Genomic DNA, 20,096 nt, shown 5'->3' with positions numbered 1-20,096 from the left:
CTACATATCAATATATGAGGTCTATAAATCTATTGGGAGAGACAATATCTCCTGTGTCTTGTACCTACATAATGTTGTGAAACAACTCCTTAACCGTTAAATGTTTTCTGCTCTGAAGCCGAAGTCAGAGGCAATGGGAAAAGGAGCTGTCCCAAAAGCTTCACTGTGCAATGTTTACAATTGCTTTTCACAAAAAGTCTGTAGACGTGTTTTCTGTTGGGGATTTTACTTCACGGCCAAAATGTGTTTTGTTCACAGACATCATTGTTCACATCTGACTCACACCCGGTCTAGTTTTTGTTTACGATCGTTTACAGTTTGTATTTGTTTACTGTCCTGTCCTCAAAGACCCAACCATATGTCTGACGCAGGCTTTCACAATCACTCCTTGATAAGAAGAGAACCTCTGAAATATTGACGAGCAAAACAAAGTACGGTACTAGGATAAACTCTCAGTAAACACCGCTTCGTACTCAGATGACAGATGTCAGTCAGGAGAACAATAAGACATGTACAACCAAACACCAAGCATCATGCGGTTGTCTGGAGTTCCGGCAAAGTTTACTTTAACGTTGAAGTAATGATTTTGTTTAACTCTCTCCCTCTCTTTTCTCTGTCTTTCTCTCTCATTCAAAGACGGTCAGTGCTATTAGGGATCCTTGGGACGTCCCTAACCTTAACCCCTACCCTTACCCTAACCCTAACCCTAACCATAGCCAAAACCCTTACCTAACCCTAATCTTAACCCTTACCTTAACCATTTTAAATGTCAACTTGGGGTAGGGACATCCCAAGGATCCCGGAGAGCACGGACCATTCAAAGACACATACGACCGATCACCAAGCACCATGCTGTTTCATTGGATGTTAGGGTGTTGTGTTTCTTCAACTAACTCTCCCCCTCGCTTTCTCTTTCTGTCTCCCCTCTCTCCCCCTGTCCCCCCCCCCCCATCTCTTTCTCTCATTCATTATTCTCAGAGCAACTCTCTAGCCTTGCTAACTCTAGCAGGATAATTAGCCTCCATTGATCACAGGGGCCACCAGAAGCAGATTGATGAAAACCAGCTCTGACAACACTAATTCTGCCAGCTATCACCCAGAGAGTCCCAACTCCAGCACAGATGACACTCTCACAAACCTCCAACCGATGACTCCCAACTCCTGATCCGCTATCGACAGGAGCTGCATATCAAATGCACCCTATTCCCTATATAGTCCACTACTTTTGAAGGGCCCTGGTCAACAGCAGTGCACTATATAGGGAATAGGGTGCCATTTGGGATGCAGACTCACTGTGGGCATTATTAGGCTTCCATTATGATTTTAATCTCTCATTTTTTAATAAAAGCCTGTGGATAAACAAGGGTTGCAGAGCTGGTCGTCAATGCAAACACTTTGTTTTGGCGTGTATTAATGTTTAATTAGCTCTAATTGGCTTGTATAATTGGATATGGGGGACAAGATATTGGAGTGAAGATGGTTCAGGAGAGATAGTGGTGTCTCTGAGGCCTTTATGTGAAAGTAATGTCCTTCCTTGGGATGGATAGATGATAGATGAAGAAATGGTTTTACTATTTCTAATTCTTATGATCTAATGGCAACTTGGTAATCAAACCATCAGTATCGTCACCAGTCTTGCAAAGTGGCACCATATCCCGCTATATCACCATTGATATAATAACTAGGGACAGGAGTTTTCCCTGAGGTTCGCCAGGTTACTTGGTCAGGAAGAAATCCTGGCCCTACATATTACTGTAAAAAACTCAGAACTGCTACCAGTCTATATGAGCACTTTCAGATGGAGGGAGAGAGTTCTGGACAAGCCTTGCTGAACAACACACTGTGTGTCTGGAATACACACTCAGCTCACACTGCAGAGAGAGTGCTGCTTATTGAGTCTTTCTCCTCCACCCTCTCTCTCCATTTCCTCCTGGAAGAGTGTGAAGTGGACAAGGAAGGACTCTCTCTCTCTCTCTCTCTCTCTCTCTCTCTCTCTCTCGCTCTCTCTCTTATCCTTTATTCTCTTGTCTCTGTCTGTCTGTCTGTCCGTCTTTCCCTATCTCTTCCACTTCTCTCGCTCTCATTCCCTCTCTCTGTTTTCCTCTATAATCAAAATCGTTGGATTCCCCCAGTGAGTGAGAGTGATAGAGGAAGTAGGATCTGGGCCTCCAGCGCTGCGCTCTAAAAATTTGGGGTCGAACAAGGGTTCTTCTAAGATCATAAAAGCTCAGAAAAATGCCCCCAAAAGATTATTCCAAGAACCCCAAAGGAGGTGGGGTTCATCGAGGAACCTCCTTAGTTGGTGGGGTTTCTTGCAGGAACCTAACTGCCCAACTGAAACATTTGGATTTGAATTTGAGATGACAGCAGGTGCAGGCACTTAACTGAAATATTGAAAGATCTCCTCAATCTAAAGTAAGGTTTCTCCCTTGTATGATCTAAATTGATATTGTTTTATGATGATACCATCTATATTTTCATATTTGTACCAATGGCAGTGTTGTTTGACACTTTCTCCCTTTTAAAATTATTTATAAAACAGAAAATGGACACAATTCAATGGATATCAATCCACAAAGAGGTAAGAATATGTTAAAGGCTATAGCTACATTGGGTGCAGATGACTGAACTGATCACTTTTGTGTGTGTCTGTGTCTGCAGATATATATATACTGACCAGGAGGCACACAAAGGTATGTACAATTGGTATTGGTATGTTGTGCAGATCACATGTATTATCTACAGTTAATTTTGGTTTCTCTAAAACCTTATAGGTCTCAGTCACAGCAGCCTCCCTTACCTCTTCAATGAAACCCCAGAGGCCTCTACATTATGGACAATGTATTTGTATAAAAACCATTATCAAAAGTGAACCGTTTTTTTTTCATTCACATTTACCACAAAAACCAAGGTATGAATACTGCCATGTGCATGTTAAAAAAAAAATCATCTGTATAATTACAATTTTTGGGATTCACACACTTCACCCTCCCTACATCTCTGATGAATATAACAGTAAACCTGTTCGATCACCATGCACTGCAAAATCATTCTGGCTATAGATACGGAGAACATCAACACATTAACATCAACATGCCAGAGGATATACCCATTGGACTTGGGACTCTGCTGGGAGTTTACCTCATATTTAGATGTTTTTATTCTGCTTTGCCACTAAAATCATAATAAACACTGACACCTAAAATATTGTGTTATTGTTGTTATTGTTATGCATATTATTATTAATAATAGGGGAGGGGGGAGTTCAAACTTGTGCCCAAAAAGGTTCTTCAAAAGGTTCTTCGAGGATCCATTAAAAGGGGTTCTTTGAAGAACCATTTTAAAGGGTTCTTCGAATAACTTATAGAGGTTCCCCCACAGTTTCAATTTGAAGAACCCCTAAAGGATACTCCAGGAACCTTTTCTTTTTAGAGTGTGGCTAGAATCACCCATTTGGCAGCAGAGTGGGTCTACGTGTACGTCCCAAATGGCACCCTATTCCGTTTATAGTGCACTACTTTTGAGCCCTGGCCAAAAGTAGTGCACTATTTAGGAAATAGCCCACTGGGCACAGACGTCAAATCAACGTCTATTCCACGTTGTAATTTCAATGGAATGACGTGTGCCCAGTGGGAGGGTGACATTTGGCAGCAGTGTGGATCTCAGCAGAAGCTGGATTTGCCTGGAGACGCAGGCCCAGATCCAGCATTGAGATGGCAGACATATACTACTGAGACTGTTGCTCTCACCCAACTCCACACACAGTCATCCACACTCTACTGCAGCCAGCCATAGCCTGCAAAGGAACACAGTTGGATGACTGCTTTTTTTTCTAAAGGTATGAATTGAATTACTTATTGTCTAGATGCAGCTTTCTTCAGAGTTGGTCACACAGTATCATTTGAAGATATTTGTGGTTTGGGTTAGATTTGAAAGTTTTATATGCTGTGATATCTGCAGAAATAACTGTGGTGTGATTGTCAACGTAGAATTACGGTCAGAGATTAGAATGTAAATATAAGGTTGCAGTAAAAGATTCTGCCACTCAGGTTATGTCTTAATGATCTCTCCTTCCTCCCAAAGTGTGCACTTGCTCACTTCCCTTCACTGATTTGATTGGAAATTGGGGTTTAAAAGCCCTCGGGCCCATGCCTCCACCAATCCAGTGCTTTGTGGGAAGATATGTGGGAAGTAGTGAACAAGTGTACAGTTCAGGAGAAAGGAGATATTATAGGGATCACCCTCAGAGTCGTATGATTTCACATTATGTTCTGTGCTCTTCATATTCCAGGCCTAGAGCCAGTAAGCAGTGAGCAGTGGTTGTTTCATTTTCCAAACTTCCAAATGCCTTTCACTGCTCGGATTAGGCCCTCCTCTATTGGGAAATCCCATGGTAACGGCACTGGCAAAAGCTGACTGACCCTCAAACACAAACACACACATATTCAAAGATACGTATCCGCACACTCTGGGAAACACACATATACCCACACTCTGCGATAGACACTGTGACACCACCACACACTCATTCGCACTGCGACACACACACACACAAACACTGCGTACCCCCCCAAACACATACACATTGAGACACACACACACACTCCATCCCCACCCACACTGCAACACACAATGCACGACACCCTACCGGAATCAGGCGATTGACTTCTCCCTCATGGCCCTGGGGCCTCACCGGGCAGAATAATAATACCATCAGACAACAGGTCGAACTTTATTATTCGCCACTCAATAGCAGCCAAAGGAAGGGACACCAACAGCTGCAGAGAAAAAAAAGAAAAGGTGAGGAAGAAAGAGAGAGGGGGTAGACATTTTTTAAACTTTTTTTTCCAGCAGCATTGACATTGTGACAGTTCCCTTGGGTGGGGCAGCGGATGAAAGCTTTTCATAGAGGGGATAGCTGGATCCTTTCTCCATTGGATGGTTTTACTAATTTTGCCTCGTGCTACAGGTGTAAAGGTATAAGGAAGGGACCCTGATCACCTGACGAGGGACATTACGACTTCAGACACAGGTATGCCGCAGATTTTCCTATATCCTCTTCCCCCTCCTCACAGAGCTCTAAGTTAACCCCAGGAAGAGTAGCTGCTGCTTCAGCTAATCGGGATCCTAATAAAATACTAAAATGACTAGTTAAGATAAAGGTTGAATGCTGTCAGATACAGAATGTCTAGTAAAGTATATAATGTAAAGTATATACTGTATACCAGGATGAGTACTATACACTCTTAGAAAAAATGGTTCCTAAAGGGTTTTCTTCGGCTGTGCCCATAGTAGAACCCTTTTTGGTTCTAGGTAAAACTCTTTTTGGTTCCAGGTAGAACCATTTTGGGTTCCATGTAGAACCCTCTGTAGAAACATGGAACCCAAAACATTTCTAGTTGGAACCAAAAAGGGTTTTACCTGGAACCAAAAAGGGGTCTTCAAAGGGTTATCCTATGGGGACAGCCGAAGAACCCTTTTAGGTTATAGAGAGCACCTTTTTTTCTAAGAGTGTAGAATAAGATAAAACAATGAATACTGTACAAGAAACTATATCAAAACTTCACTTTTGATACCCCAAAGTTGTCTCTGGCTATAAGAAAAATACAATTTATGCTCATATAGAGTTTTCAGGCAGTATCGGAAGGTCACTTTGGTAATGTGGCACTGAAATGACAAATGACGAGAGCATCTTGTTTTGCTTTTCAAACCAATGAGATCATACGGTCCAAACAAATGCCGTTTTCATAATTTCTCCTCTCTTTAATCTGTTTCTTTTACAATGTGGAGAACCATTCTTTTCTCTTCTGTGATTTTGTTTGGTGTATCCAATTCATACAAAAGACTAGTTTAATCGCAGATGAATAATTGTGCCATTGTGCCAATAGCAGCCGTACTTCTGTTCTAAATTATTAGTAGCAAGGTGACACAAAATATGTATCTTTGAAATGGTAATTGGAAAAAAACATTTTGTCAACAGGACAAATTGCCCATGAGCTAAAAACTCCCAGATAGGCCTAAATTGGCCATGCGCTAAAAAGCAAAGAGTTTTACATTTGAATAGAGAATAGAAAGTAAAGTATGAAGAAGGGCATAAAGATGATAAAGCAAAGAAAAATATAACAAACAAATACTTTAGGCCATTTTCCAAGGATCTTGCCATGAAAATAAATATGCACATTTACCAAACCAAAGAACATTTCCAAGAAGTACCGTAGGACAAAAGTTTGCAATTTAATACATTTACATTTGAGCCAGACAAACATAACTATTAGCCTATTGAAGTTTAAATGAAGCTCTCATATGTCCACCACAATCATCAGTACATTTGTATAGAGGCATTGTGAGAGGTTGCTCATGATGATGACTTTATTGAATCCATTAGGATAAATCTAGGATCAGATAGGCCTAAATTGCCCATGTGCTAAAAAGCATACAGTTTTACATTTGAATAAAGAAAGAAAGTAAAGTATAAATAAGATGAAAAATCAAGGACATTTTTTAAAAAACACTTTAGGCCATTTTCAAAGGATATTGCCATGAAAATATGCACATTTCCCAAACCAAAGTGGATTTCCAAGAAGTACCGTAGAACATTTGAGCCAGACAAACATATCTTATAGCCTACTGAAGTTTAAAGACATGCTCTGGAACTTTGGGGACTACTTAGTATTTTTTAAACCTCCCGCTTTGGGCTGGATGTGTCAATGTGGAGTTCATACATGCATAATCTATGAGCAGAAATACTGTTTTACAAAATCCCTAGTTTGAAAACGACTGTTTTTCTGGAAGCTGTGCCGCGGCATTTTCCCTACATATTCCCCACGTGTGCCAGCCTCCTAGCAATTCGAGTTCTAGCCAATGAGCTTCAACCCCTCGCCATTTGAGTGACAGCTAGCAAGATGCACACACAGCAGAGTGAGCGAGAGAGAGCAATCATGTGGTGCGCATATCTGCACATATGTGATGTAGTAAGCAATTGAATCCATTAAGAAAATATATTTTTTCATCTTTGTAGACAGACTTACAGTATGTCACAAACATTACATACAGTGGGGGAAAAAAGTATTTAGTCAGCCACCAATTGTGCAAGTTCTCCCACTTAAAAAGATGAGAGAGGCCTGTAATTTTCATCATAGGTACACGTCAACTATGACAGACAAAATGAGAAAAAAAATCCAGAAAATCACATTGTAGGATTTTTAATGAATTTATTTGCAAATTATGGTGGAAAATAAGTATTTGGTCACCTACAAACAAGCAAGATTTCTGGCTCTCACAGACCTGTAACTTCTTCTTTAAGAGGCTCCTCTGTCCTCCACTCGTTACCTGTATTAATGGCACGTGTTTGAACTTGTTATCAGTATAAAAGACACCTGTCCACAACCTCAAACAGTCACACTCCAAACTCCACTATGGCCAAGACCAAAGAGCTGTCAAAGGACACCAGAAACAAAATTGTAGACCTGCACCAGGCTGGGAAGACTGAATCTGCAATAGGTAAGCAGCTTGGTTTGAAGAAATCAACTGTGGGAGCAATTATTAGGAAATGGAAGACATACAAGACCACTGATAATCTCCCTCAATCTGGGGCTCCACGCAAGATCTCACCCCGTGGGGTCAAAATGATCACAAGAACGGTGAGCACAAATCCCAGAACCACACGGGGGGACCTAGTGAATGACCTGCAGAGAGCTGGGACCAAAGTAACAAAGCCTACCATCAGTAACACACTACGCCGCCAGGGACTCAAATCCTGCAGTGCCAGACGTGTCCCCCTGCTTAAGCCAGTACATGTCCAGGCCCGCCTGAAGTTTGCTAGAGTGCATTTGGATGATCCAGAAGAGGATTGGGAGAATGTCATATGGTCAGATAAAACCAAAATAGAACTTTTTGGTAAAAACTCAACTTGTCGTGTTTGGAGGACAAAGAATGCTGAGTTGCATCCAAAGAACACCATACCTACTGTGAAGCATGGGGGTGGAAACATCATGCTTTGGGGCTGTTTTTCTGCAATGGGACCAGGACGACTGATCCGTGTAAAGGAAAGAATGAATGAGGCCATGTATCGTGAGATTTTGAGTGAAAACCTCCTTCCATCAGCAAGGGCATTGAAGATGAAACGTGGCTGGGCCTTTCAGCATGACAATGATCCCAAACACACCGCCCGGGCAACGAAGGAGTGGCTTCGTAAGAAGCATTTCAAGGTCCTGGAGTGGCCTAGCCAGTCTCCAGATCTCAACCCCATAGAAAATATTTGGAGGGAGTTGAAAGTCTGTGTTGCCCAGCGACAGCCCCAAAACATCACTGTTCTAGAGGAGATCTGCATGGAGGAATGGGCCAAAATACCAGCAACAGTGTGTGAAAACCTTGTGAAGACTTACAGAAAACGTTTGACCTGTGTCATTGCCAACAAAGGGTATATAACAAAGTATTGAGAAACTTTTGTTATTGACCAAATACTTATTTTCCACCATAATTTGCAAATAAATTCATAAAAAATCCTACAATGTGATTTTCTGGAGAGAAAGAAATCTCATTTTGTCTGTCATAGTTGACGTGTACCTATGATGAAAATTACAGGCCTCTCTCATCTTTTTAAGTGGGAGAACTTGCACAATTGGTGGCTGACTAAATACTTTTTTTCCCCACTGTACATAGTGCATTACACATACAGACATACAGTACGTTACAAGCATTAAATACACATAGACATACGAAGAGGCACTAATGGCCAAACTCAATATCTTTGAATTGATTATGCCCTCATACGAAAACACATTATTGTATGTCGTCATTGAGGGTTCAGAGTTAGCATGAATGCACTACAACTCACAGTTATCTATCTATCTATCTATCTATCTATCTATCTATCTATCTATCTATCTATCTATCTATCTATCTATCTATCTATCTATCTATCTATCTATCTATCTATCTATCTATCTATCTATCTATCTATCTATCTATCTATCTATCTATCTATCTATCTATCTATCTATCTATCTATCTATCTATCTATCTATAGGCTAGCTAACTACTTATCTGTTTCTGTGTCATACCATAAATTCTCCAGTCAATGAGATTAAACTCTGTTGCTTCACAGCTCCACTTCATGTCCAGTGTCTCCATCTCCCTGCGAAGTACACTGGCAAAGGACCAAAAGTACCAAAAGAACCAAACGCACTAACTGAGGCTCAATTTGACCATACATCATTTGACCATACGTGGTGGACCGTACGTAGTGGACCGTATCAGATTGTGAGGACCGGCGGTTCGACTTGAGTGAACCGTGGTCCAGTGAACCGTGGTCCCACCCTATGGGGAAGACTGGTAAGAGCACTGTGGACCTCAACTCCCCAACAGAGGTCAAACAGGCAGTCCCATTCGAGGTCATGGAGACGGTGGCGCCCACAGATGCCGAGGAGAAGGAGGAAGTACTCCCTGACAGGGGCTCCTGGAAGGGCAAGTTTGACTTCCTGTTGTCGTGCGTGGGCTACGCCATCGGCCTGGGGAATGTCTGGCGGTTCCCTTATCTGTGCGGCAAGAATGGAGGAGGTAAAATAAACTGTGAGGGGAGGTAGGCCATTTTGGCGTCTGGGAAAAATCATTGTCACAGGCTTTGAAATAGTGAGATTTCATGGGGTGCCTGAAGAGGCAGGAGGAAAACTACACATTTCAAAATATCATCAGTATAAAGCACAACATATTACAATTTATGGGAGAGCACTGTTTGATGAACTAACACATTGTGCCCCAAATTTTTTTTTAAGAAACATGCTATTTAATATTTGATTTAATGTGAATTATGGGGCCCTGGATTTTTCTAAAGAGTCCCAGTGGTTGAGAACCCCTGATATTATAATAAGGGCTCATTAATTCATGTGGACTTGATGAACTAACCAGTTCAGTTGAATGCCAAAACTGCACCAAGATGGCTGCCTAGCTTCACATTTTCCAACATAAGGAGTTAGCAGCTCTGTCCATTGCTTTTATGTGGGTTGTGTGTCAAATGCTGTATGGCACTGACCTGGTTTTGCAGGCCTGGTCCCAAGCTCTGCTCTGCTGTTAAGGTCACAGGCCTTACTGAAGCTTTGCTTGTTGAATTCAATATAGTATTAGATATAATGTTCCATAGACAGTTTTTACATTACTGTACAGTGAGGGAAAAAAGTATTTGATCACCTGCTGATTTTGTACGTTTGCCCACTGACAAAGAAATGATCAGTCTATAATTTTAATGGTAGGTTTATTTGAACAGTGAGAGACAGAATAACAACAAAAAAATCCAGAAAAACACATGTCAAAAATGTTATAAATTGACTTGCATTTTAATGAGGGAAATAAGTATTTGACCCCTCTGCAAAACATGACTTAGTACTTGGTGGCAAAACCCTTGTTGGCAATCACAGAGGTCAGACGTTTCTTGTAGTTGGCCATGAGGTTTGCACACATCTCAGGAGGGATTTTGTCCCACTCCTCTTTGCAGATCTTCTCCAAGTCATTAAGGTTTCGTGGCTGACGTTTGGCAACTCAAACCTTCACAACTCCAGGACCTTAATGTGCTTCTTCTTGAGCCACTCCTTTGTTGCCTTGGCCATGTGTTTTGGGTCATTGTCATGCTGGAATACCCATCCACAACCCATTTTCAATGCCCTGGCTAAGGGAAGGAGGTTCTCACCCAAGATTTGATGGTACATGGCCCCGTCCATCATCCCTTTGATGCGGTGAAGTTGTCCTGTCCCCTTAGCAGAAAAACACCCCCAAAGCATAATGTTTCCACCTCCATGTTTGACGGTGGGGATGGTGTTCTTGGGGTCATAGGCAGCATTCCTCCTCCTCCAAACACGGCGAGTTGAGTTGATGCCATAGAGCTCAATTTTGGTCTCATCTGACCACAACACTTTCACCCACTTCTCCTCTGAATCATTCAGATGTTCATTGGCAAACTTCAGACGGGCATGTACAGTGGGGAAAAAAAGTATTTAGTCAGCCCCCAATTGTGCAAGTTCTCCCACTTAAAAAGATGAGAGAGGCCTGTAATTTTCATCATAGGTACATGTCAACTATGACAGACAAAATGAGAAAAAAAAATCCAGAAAATCACATTGTAGGATTTTTTATGAATTTATTTGCAAATTATGGTGGAAAATAAGTATTTGGTCAATAACAAAAGTTTCTCAATACTTTGTTATATACCCCTTGTTGGCAATGACACAGGTCAAACGTTTTCTGTAAGTCTTCACAAGGTTTTCACACACTGTTGCTGGTATTTTGGCCCATTCCTCCATGCAGATCTCCTCTAGAGCAATGATGTTTTGGGGCTGTCGCTGGGCAACACGGACTTTCAACTCCCTCCAAAGATTTTCTATGGGGTTGAGATCTGGAGACTGGCTAGGCCACTCCAGGACCTTGAAATGCTTCTTACGAAGCCACTCCTTCGTTGCCCGGGAGGTGTGTTTGGGATCATTGTCATGCTAAAAGACCCAGCCACGTTTCATCTTCAATGCCCTTGCTGATGGAAGGAGGTTTTCACTCAAAATCTCACGATACATGGCCCCATTCATTCTTTCCTTTACACGGATCAGTCGTCCTGGTCCCTTTGCAGAAAAACAGCCCCAAAGCATGAAGTTTCCACCCCCATGCTTCACAGTAGGTATGGTGTTCTTTGGATGCAACTCAGCATTCTTTGTCCTCCAAACACGATGAGTTGAGTTTTTACCAAAAAGTTATATTTTGGTTTCATCTGACCATATGACATTCTCCCAATCCTCTTCTGGATCATCCAAATGCACTCTAGCAAACTTCAGACGGGCCTGGACATGTACAGGCTTAAGCAGGGGGACACGTCTGGCAATGCAGGATTTGAGTCCCTGGCGGAGTAGTGTGTTACTGATGGTAGGCTTTGTTACTTTGGTCCCAGCTCTCTGCAGGTCATTCACTAGGTTCCCCCGTGTGGTTCTGGGATTTTTGCTCACCTTTCTTGTGATCATTTTGACCCCACGGGGTGAGATCTTGTGTGGAGCCCCAGATCAAGGGAGATTATCAGTGGTCTTGTAGGTCTTCCATTTCCTAATAATTGCTCCCACAGTTGATTTCTTCAAACCAAGCTGCTTACCTATTGCAGATTCAGTCTTCCCAGCCTGGTGCAGGTCTACAATTTTGTTTCTGGTGTCCTTTGACAGCTCTTTGGTCTTGACCATAGTGGAGTTTGGAGTGTGACTGTTTGAGGTTGTGGACAGGTGTCTTTTATACTGATAACAAGTTCAAACAGGTGCCATTAATACAGGTAACGAGTGGAGGACAGAGGAGCCTCTTAAAGAAGAAGTTACAGGTCTGTGAGAGCCAGAAATCTTGCTTGTTTGTAGGTGACCAAATACTTATTTTCCACCATAATTTGCAAATAAATTCATTAAAAATCCTACAATGTGATTTTCTGGATTTTTTCTCTCTCAATTTGTCTGTCATAGTAGACGTGTACCTATGATGAAAATGACAGGCCTCTCTCATCTTTTTAAGTGGGAGAACTTGCACAATTGGTGGCTGACTAAATACTTTTTTCCCCCACTGTATATGTGCTTTCTTGAGCAGGGAGAACTTGCAGGCGCTGCAGGATTTCAGTCCTACACGGCGTAGTGTGTTACCAATTGTTTTCTTGGTGCCTATGGTCCCAGCTGCCTTGAGATCATTGACAAGATCCTCCCGTGTAGTTCTGGGCTGATTCCTCACCGTTCTCATGATCATTGCAACTCCACGAGGTGAGATCGTGCATGGAGCCCCAGGCCGAGGGAGATTGACAGTTATTTTGTGTTTCTTCCATTTGCGAATAATCGCACCAACTGTTGTCATCTTCTCACCAAGCTGCTTGGCGGTGGTCTTGTAGCCCATTTCAGCCTTATGTAGGGCTGGAATGGGTCTTTTATACAGGTAACAAACTGAGATTAGGAGCACTCCCTTTAAGAGTGTGCTCCTAATCTCAGCTCCTTACCTGTATAAAAGACACCTGGGAGCCAGAAATCTTTCTGATTGAGAGGGGGTCAAATACTTATTTCCCTCATTAAAATGCAAATCAATTTCTAACATTTTTGACATGCATTTTTCTGGATTTTGTTGATGTTATTCTGTCTCTCACTGTTCAAATAAACCTACCATTAAAATGATAGACTGATCATTTCTTTGTCAGTGGGCAAACGTACAAAATCAGCAGGGGATCAAATACTTTTTTCCCTCACTGTATATGGAACTTGTAGGATGTGTAACATGACATGGAAAATGAACAGACATTGTAAAAAAGGAAGCTTTCAATGAATACATTTGGCTATCCATCTTATTTAGTTTTATGCAACCTGAGTGAGAGAAAATCTAAACATGTCATTAAAACAACTGCATGGAATATACCATGATGATTATTTAATGACCAACCTTGATTTATTATTGATTAGCATATTGTTAATAATGAAATTGCCATTAGCAAACATCTATATTTCATCACAATGTACACTGTGCTAGTATGCTGCATCATATTTATGGACTAATGAGGTCACTTTCTGTGTTAGTGAGCGAATAATTACAAATATATATCATCAACAGTGTTAGTGTTCACAGAAACGTTTTTTAAAATTAAAATGTTACAATGTTTTTCGAGGTAAAATATCCTTAAAGTGTAACGAATAACACCTTTCTAAATTAAGTTAAATTCGTTTTTGAATTCAGCACCTTTCCAGTATTGTAAAATCTAATAAATCACTGAGTTTATATTTTCTATTTCTAATGTCAATAACTTTGTGAAGTGAGCAAAGATTAGAAGCAAACACTTTAGATACTATACTCCTGACCGGTATTCAATCAGACGCAGATTGATTTTATTGATGTATTCTTTTTGCATTTTACACTTGAGAGGGACTGATGTAATGCAGTGTTTCCCAAACTCAGTCCTCGGGACCCCAAGGGGTGCATGTTTTGGTTTTCGCCCTAAAAGCTGGTTAAATTAATCACTAATCATCAAGCTTTAATTATTTAAATCAGCTGTGTAGTGCTAGGGCAAAAACCAAAACATGCACCCCTAGGGGTCCCGAGGACCGAGTTTGAGAAACTGATTTAATATGTTAATAATGTGTTGTATTGCACAGTCCCCTTCTTTTCATGCATAGTTCATTCTATTGATTCTATTGGTTTCTGTAGTCGTCATATATTTAACTAGTTCCCCCATCCATCAGGGCTCAGGGCCATATGCATATGTTACTGTCTGTGTCCTACATCCAACTTCTCCTTTGGAGATCAATTAAGTGTTTTGAATTCAATTCAATATGGATATCCATATAGCCCTTGCTGGAGTGTGCTTGTTTTGCACAGCAGTGTCCCTGTGCAGGGAGTTGACACTTGATATAGAAATTGTGAGTTTGGTTGTGTGCACTGGATGATTTGTCAGCCAAGTTCACCTTCAAAACTGAACGGGTCATGTCATCCCACTGGGCACACACTGATTGAATCAGCGTTGTTTCCACATCATTTCAATGAAATAATGTTGAGCCAACGTGGAATAGACGCTGAATTGACGTCTGTCCTCAGTGGGATTGGACTGCTAGTTTGTTAATCACATGTGATGAAGCTGCTGTACAAATCACACACTTCTGAAATCACCTATCCATAAATCCACTATATAAAACGGATTGAATACTGGCCATTTAATGTCTTAACCACATCCGAGTCTCAATCCTCCAACCTTCTCTCAAAGTGTGCACTTGCACACGCCCCATAGTAAAAACCACAGGAGGCTGCTGAGGGGAGGATGGCTAATATAAACGTCCGGAACGGAGCAAATGGAATGGTATCAAACACATGGAAACCATGTGTTTGATGTATTTGATACCATTCCACCAATTCCGCTCCAGCCATTACCACGAGCCCGTCCTCCCCAATTAAGGTGCCACTAACCTCCTGTGGTATAAACTGTCTCCAGCACAGGAGGTTGGTGGCGCCTTAATTGGGGAGGATGGGCTCGTGGTAATAGCTGGAGCAGAACAGATTCAAATGCATCAAACACATGGTTTCCATTCGCTCCTTCCTGGCCATTATTATGAGCCGTCCTCCCCTCAGCAGCCTCCTGTGGCTCCAGACAGTGCTTCCACCAATCCTTTAATGCTTTTAAAATCCATGATAGTGATTGCACACTTTGAGAGAAGGATGGAGAATGGGGATGCAGACTGTAAGTAAAAGTGTAAATACAGATGAAAGAGGATATCTTTGGTGTAAATGTGAAACACACTTCCTGTTGTGTCACACTGTGCCCTGGTCATGTGACAGGGGCTTTCCTGATCCCATACTTCCTCACCCTGGTGTTTGCTGGCATACCTCTGTTCCTGTTGGAGACGTCACTGGGCCAATTCACCTCGGTGGGGGGGCTGGGGGTGTGGACCAAACTAATGCCTATGATGAAAGGTGAGATATGTTGAAAATCCCCCCACATATTGACAGATAGTCTAGGTAGGTGATTGATTGTGGTTGGTTGTTAGATTACATTAATTAGACAATTAAAGAATGCATATACATACAAATGCAACACATTCAAAATCATTGTAGTTCATAAAAAAATCAAAGAGAATAGATATACACATATCCCAAAGACAAATAATAGTTAGCTATAGCAGTTCATAGGTAGTTAACTATTTGTTTGCTAATACTGACCTCTTTCTCTCTCTCCCCTATAGGGGTTGGTCTGGCCTCAGTGGTGCTCTCCTTCTGGCTCAACATCTACTACATTATCATCATCGCCTGGGCCCTCTACTATCTCTTCAACTCCTTCAGAGCGGTAGGTGACATCACCACACTAATCACACAACATTATCATCATCGCCTGGGCCCTCTACTACCTCTTCAACTCCTTCAGAGCGGTAGGTGACATCACCACACTAATCACACAACATTATCATCATCGCCTGGGCCCTCTACTACCTCTTCAACTCCTTCAGAGCGGTAGGTGACATCACCACACTAATCACACAACATTATCCTCATCGCCTGGGCCCTCTACTACCTCTTCAACTCCTTCAGAGCGGTAGGTGACATCACCACACTAATCACACAACATTATCATCATCGCCTGGGCCCTCTACTACCTCTTCAACTCCTTCAGAGCGGTAGGTGACATCACCACACTAATCACACAACATTATCATCATCGCCTGGGCCCTCTGCTACCTCTTCAACTCCTTCAGAGCAGTAGGTGACATCACCACACTAATCACACTACATTATCATCATCGTCTGGGCCCTCTGCTATCTCTTCAACTCCTTCCGAGCGGTAGGTGACATCACCACACTAGAAAGCAGTAGCCCAGTCAAATCAAATCAACATTTATTGGTCACGTGCACACGGTACAGTGAAATTCTCCTCAACAATAGAGTAAAATATCTGTCACAAATCTGTTTGTGTTGTCTTGCCAACTTCCACGGTCATTGACTCCTATGGTCATAGCCTGGTTCCAGATCTATTTGTGCTCTGTTGCTGACTCAGCAGAAAGCACAAACAAATCTGGAACCAGGCTATGGAATAAGCAGGAGTATATTATTTGCTGTGACTTCATAGCTTAACTATGTGACCTGACCAGAAATAAGTGTGGGTTGAATACGTTATAGGCTATAACTAACAAATGATCTAAGAAATACGCAGGCCTTAGTCAGACTACTCAGTTTCTGAGTAGTTCACTTACAGTGGGGAAAAAAAGTATTTAGTCAGCCACCAATTGTGCAAGTTCTCCAACTTAAAAAGATGAGAGAGGCCTGTAATTTTTATCATAGGTACACGTCAACTATGACAGACAAAATGAGAAAAAAAATCCAGAAAATCACATTGTAGGATTTTTTATGAATTTATTTGCAAATTATGGTGGAAAATAAGTATTTGGTCAATAACAAAAGTTTCTCAATACTTTGTTATATACCCTTTGTTGGCAATGACACAGGTCAAACGTTTTCTGTAAGTCTTCACAAGGTTTTCACACACTGTTGCTGGTATTTTGGCCCATTCCTCCATGCAGATCTCCTCTAGAGCAGTGACGTTTTGGGGCTGTCGCTGGGCAACACGGACTTTCAACTCCCTCCAAAGATTTTCTATGGGGTTGAGATCTGGAGACTGGCTAGGCCACTCCAGGACCTTGAAATGCTTCTTACGAAGCCACTCCTTCGTTGCCCGGGCGGTGTGTTTGGGATCATTGTCATGCTGAAAGACCCAGCCACGTTTCATCTTCAATGCCCTTGCTGATGGAAGGAGGTTTTCACTCAAAATCTCACGATACATGGCCCCATTCATTCTTTCCTTTACACGGATCAGTCGTCCTTGTCCTTTGCAGAAAAACAGCCCCAAAGCATGATGTTTCCACCCCCATGCTTCACAGTAGGTATGGTGTTCTTTGGATGCAACTCAGCATTCTTTGTCCTCCAAACACGACGAGTTGAGTTTTTACCAAAAAGTTCTATTTTGGTTTCATCTGACCATATGACATTCTCCCAATCCTCTTCTGGATCATCCAAATGCATTCTAGCAAACTTCAGACGGGCCTGGACATGTACTGGCTTAAGCAGGGGGACACTTCTGGCACTGCAGGATTTGAGTCCCTGGCGGCGTAGTGTGTTACTGATGGTAGGCTTTGTTACTTTGGTCCCAGCTCTCTGCAGGTCATTCACTAGGTCCCCCCATGTGGTTCTGGGATTTTTGCTCACCGTTCTTGTGATCATTTTGACCCCACGGGGTGAGATCTTGCGTGGAGCCCCAGATCGAGGGAGATTATCAGTGGTCTTGTATGTCATCCATTTCCTAATAATTGCTCCCACAGTTGATTTCTTCAAACCAAGCTGCTTACCTATTGCAGATTCAGTCTTCCCAGCCTGGTGCAGGTCTACAATTTTGTTTCTGGTGTCCTTTGACAGCTCTTTGGTCTTGGCCATAGTGGAGTTTGGAGTGTGACTGTTTGAGGTTGTGGACAGGTGTCTTTTATACTGATAACAAGTTCAAACAGGTGCCATTAATACAGGTAACGAGTGGAGGACAGAGGAGCCTCTTAAAGAAGAAGTTACAGGTCTGTGAGAGCCAGAAATCTTGCTTGTTTGTAGGTGACCAAATACTTATTTTCCACCATAATTTGCAAATAAATTCATTAAAAATCCTACAATGTGATTTTCTGGATTTGTTTTCCTCAATTAGTCTTTCATAGTTGACGTGTACCTATGATGAAAATTACAGGCCTCTCTCATCTTCTTAAGTGGGAGAACTTGCACAATTGGTGGCTGACTAAATACTTGTTTTCCCCACTGTAATAGTGTTCTGACTCCTGTGGTTCACTGTGGCTGTTCATTTTGTTCCACACAAAGGCCTGAGACAGAGTTATTATATCTGTACAGACGCTCTCCATCACCAGTCTCCTCACACCAGACAGGAGCACAAAGAGATGGGTCAGGAGTGTGAGGGGAGAGAGAGAGAGACAGACAGAGAGAGAGTGAGAGAGAAAGAGAGAGAGAGAGAGAGAGAGAGAGAGAGAGGCAGTTGGAGGTAGAAAGAGAGAGGGAGAGGGGGTAGAGAGAGAGGGAGAGGGAGAGCGAGAGATATAGGTAGAGAGGTAGAGGTGTAAGAGAGAGAGAGAGAGAGAGAGAGAGAGAGAGAGAGGCAGTTGGAGGTAGAAAGAGAGAGGGAGAGGGGGTAGAGAGAGAGGGATAGGGAGAGAGAGATATATAGGTAGAAAGGTAGAGGTAGAGAGAGAGCGAGAGAGAGAGAGAGAGAGAGAGAGAGAGAGAGAGAAAGAGAGAAAGAGATATCACTGAAATGAAGCAGACAATCTGAGACACCAAGAGCTTTCCACTCAAAAGTGGTGCAGAAATACATATATGATGATGACCTGAGAGAGCAGACAAGAAAATAAAATGGTTCCAAGCACAGAGAGTACCTGAGACTCCATTACGGGTTCTTCAATCTCGGTTAACCCAGAACTAAAAATGTGCGTAATTTGGTCAGAATGGGAGAATGGTGTTTTTAGTGGTTTGTAGCCTACAGTAACATAAATTAATGAAAACGCTATTATGTTCTTTGAAAAAAAATCATTAATATACTAATGTTACCTAATACCTTCATAAATATAACCAAAGGATTGTTTGCAGCAAGAGTGCAATTCGATTAGATACAAGGTGGAAAGACCTTTAGTTTCTATATGACAATGAAAACCCTGTACTCATTGACTTCAATTCAATTCAAATGACTCTATTTTCTTGTGAGGGAGCTTCTTGTGTGGAATGGTTCCTATGACAGACAAACAGCACATACAAATAATATCTAACAGGCAATAGAGGACAGGACATAGGGGAAACAAGTTGCTCACTCCATCATAAAACTAACCGGGCTTTAGATTACTACCACAATAGTCTCCTCTAACAGCCAGCTCTGAGCCTGGGGATGAGGTTACTACCATACATCATTGATTACTACCCTACTGTATGAGTTAAATAGCTCTCCAATGTTCTCCTTTAGGCAATGGACAATGCTAATGCCTGTTTGTTCTGATCCTTCCTTCCTTCCCTCTCTCTCTCTCTCTCTCTCTCTCTCTCTCTCTCTCTCTCTCTCTCTCTCTCTCTCTCTCTCTCTCCATCCATCTCTCTCTCTCTCTCTCTCTCTCTCTCTCTCTCTCTCTCTCCATCTATCTCTCTCTCTCTCTCTGCATCCATCTCTCTCTCTCTCTCTCTCTCTCTCGCTCTCTCTCCATCCATCTCTCTTTCTCTCTCTCTCTCTCTCTCTCTCTCTCTCTCTCCATCCATCTCTGTCTCTCTCAATTCAATTCAATTCAATTCAAGCTGCTTTATTGGCATGAAAAACATTGCGTCAATATTGCCAAAGCAACAATGTATACAATATACATTGTAATAAAATAATAATTAATAAAAAATAATAAAAAATGGTAGTAAATAATAATAAATAAATAAATAACAACAATAAAATGGTAACAGTCAATAGTATAAATATAATAAATATACAAATCTAAATATGGAAAATGAAACTATAACTAACTTATAACTAAATAACGGTCATCTTCACCATTATATCAGTACTACAACTA

The 20,096-nt window shown here is 41.8% G+C and overlaps 1 pseudogene across 1 annotated transcript in view; it reads left to right on the top strand.

Moving 5' to 3' along the window:
- Positions 1–9,320: 9,320 nt before the first annotated feature.
- The window catches only part of LOC311116107 (sodium- and chloride-dependent GABA transporter 1-like), a 26,454-nt pseudogene continuing 15,678 nt past the window's right edge, over positions 9,321–20,096 (top strand). Inside the window, exons 1-3 of the transcript in view lie at positions 9,321–9,558; positions 15,304–15,438; positions 15,708–15,808. The product of the transcript in view is annotated as a sodium- and chloride-dependent GABA transporter 1-like (transcript). The remainder of the gene's footprint in view (positions 9,559–15,303; positions 15,439–15,707; positions 15,809–20,096) is intronic.

The sequence above is a fragment of the Coregonus lavaretus genome (genome assembly GCF_964263955.1).
Source record: "Coregonus lavaretus genome assembly, contig: HAP1_SCAFFOLD_2902, whole genome shotgun sequence".
In the NCBI taxonomy this organism is placed as follows: domain Eukaryota; kingdom Metazoa; phylum Chordata; class Actinopteri; order Salmoniformes; family Salmonidae; genus Coregonus; species Coregonus lavaretus.
This window is presented reverse-complemented; position numbering and strand designations above follow the sequence as displayed.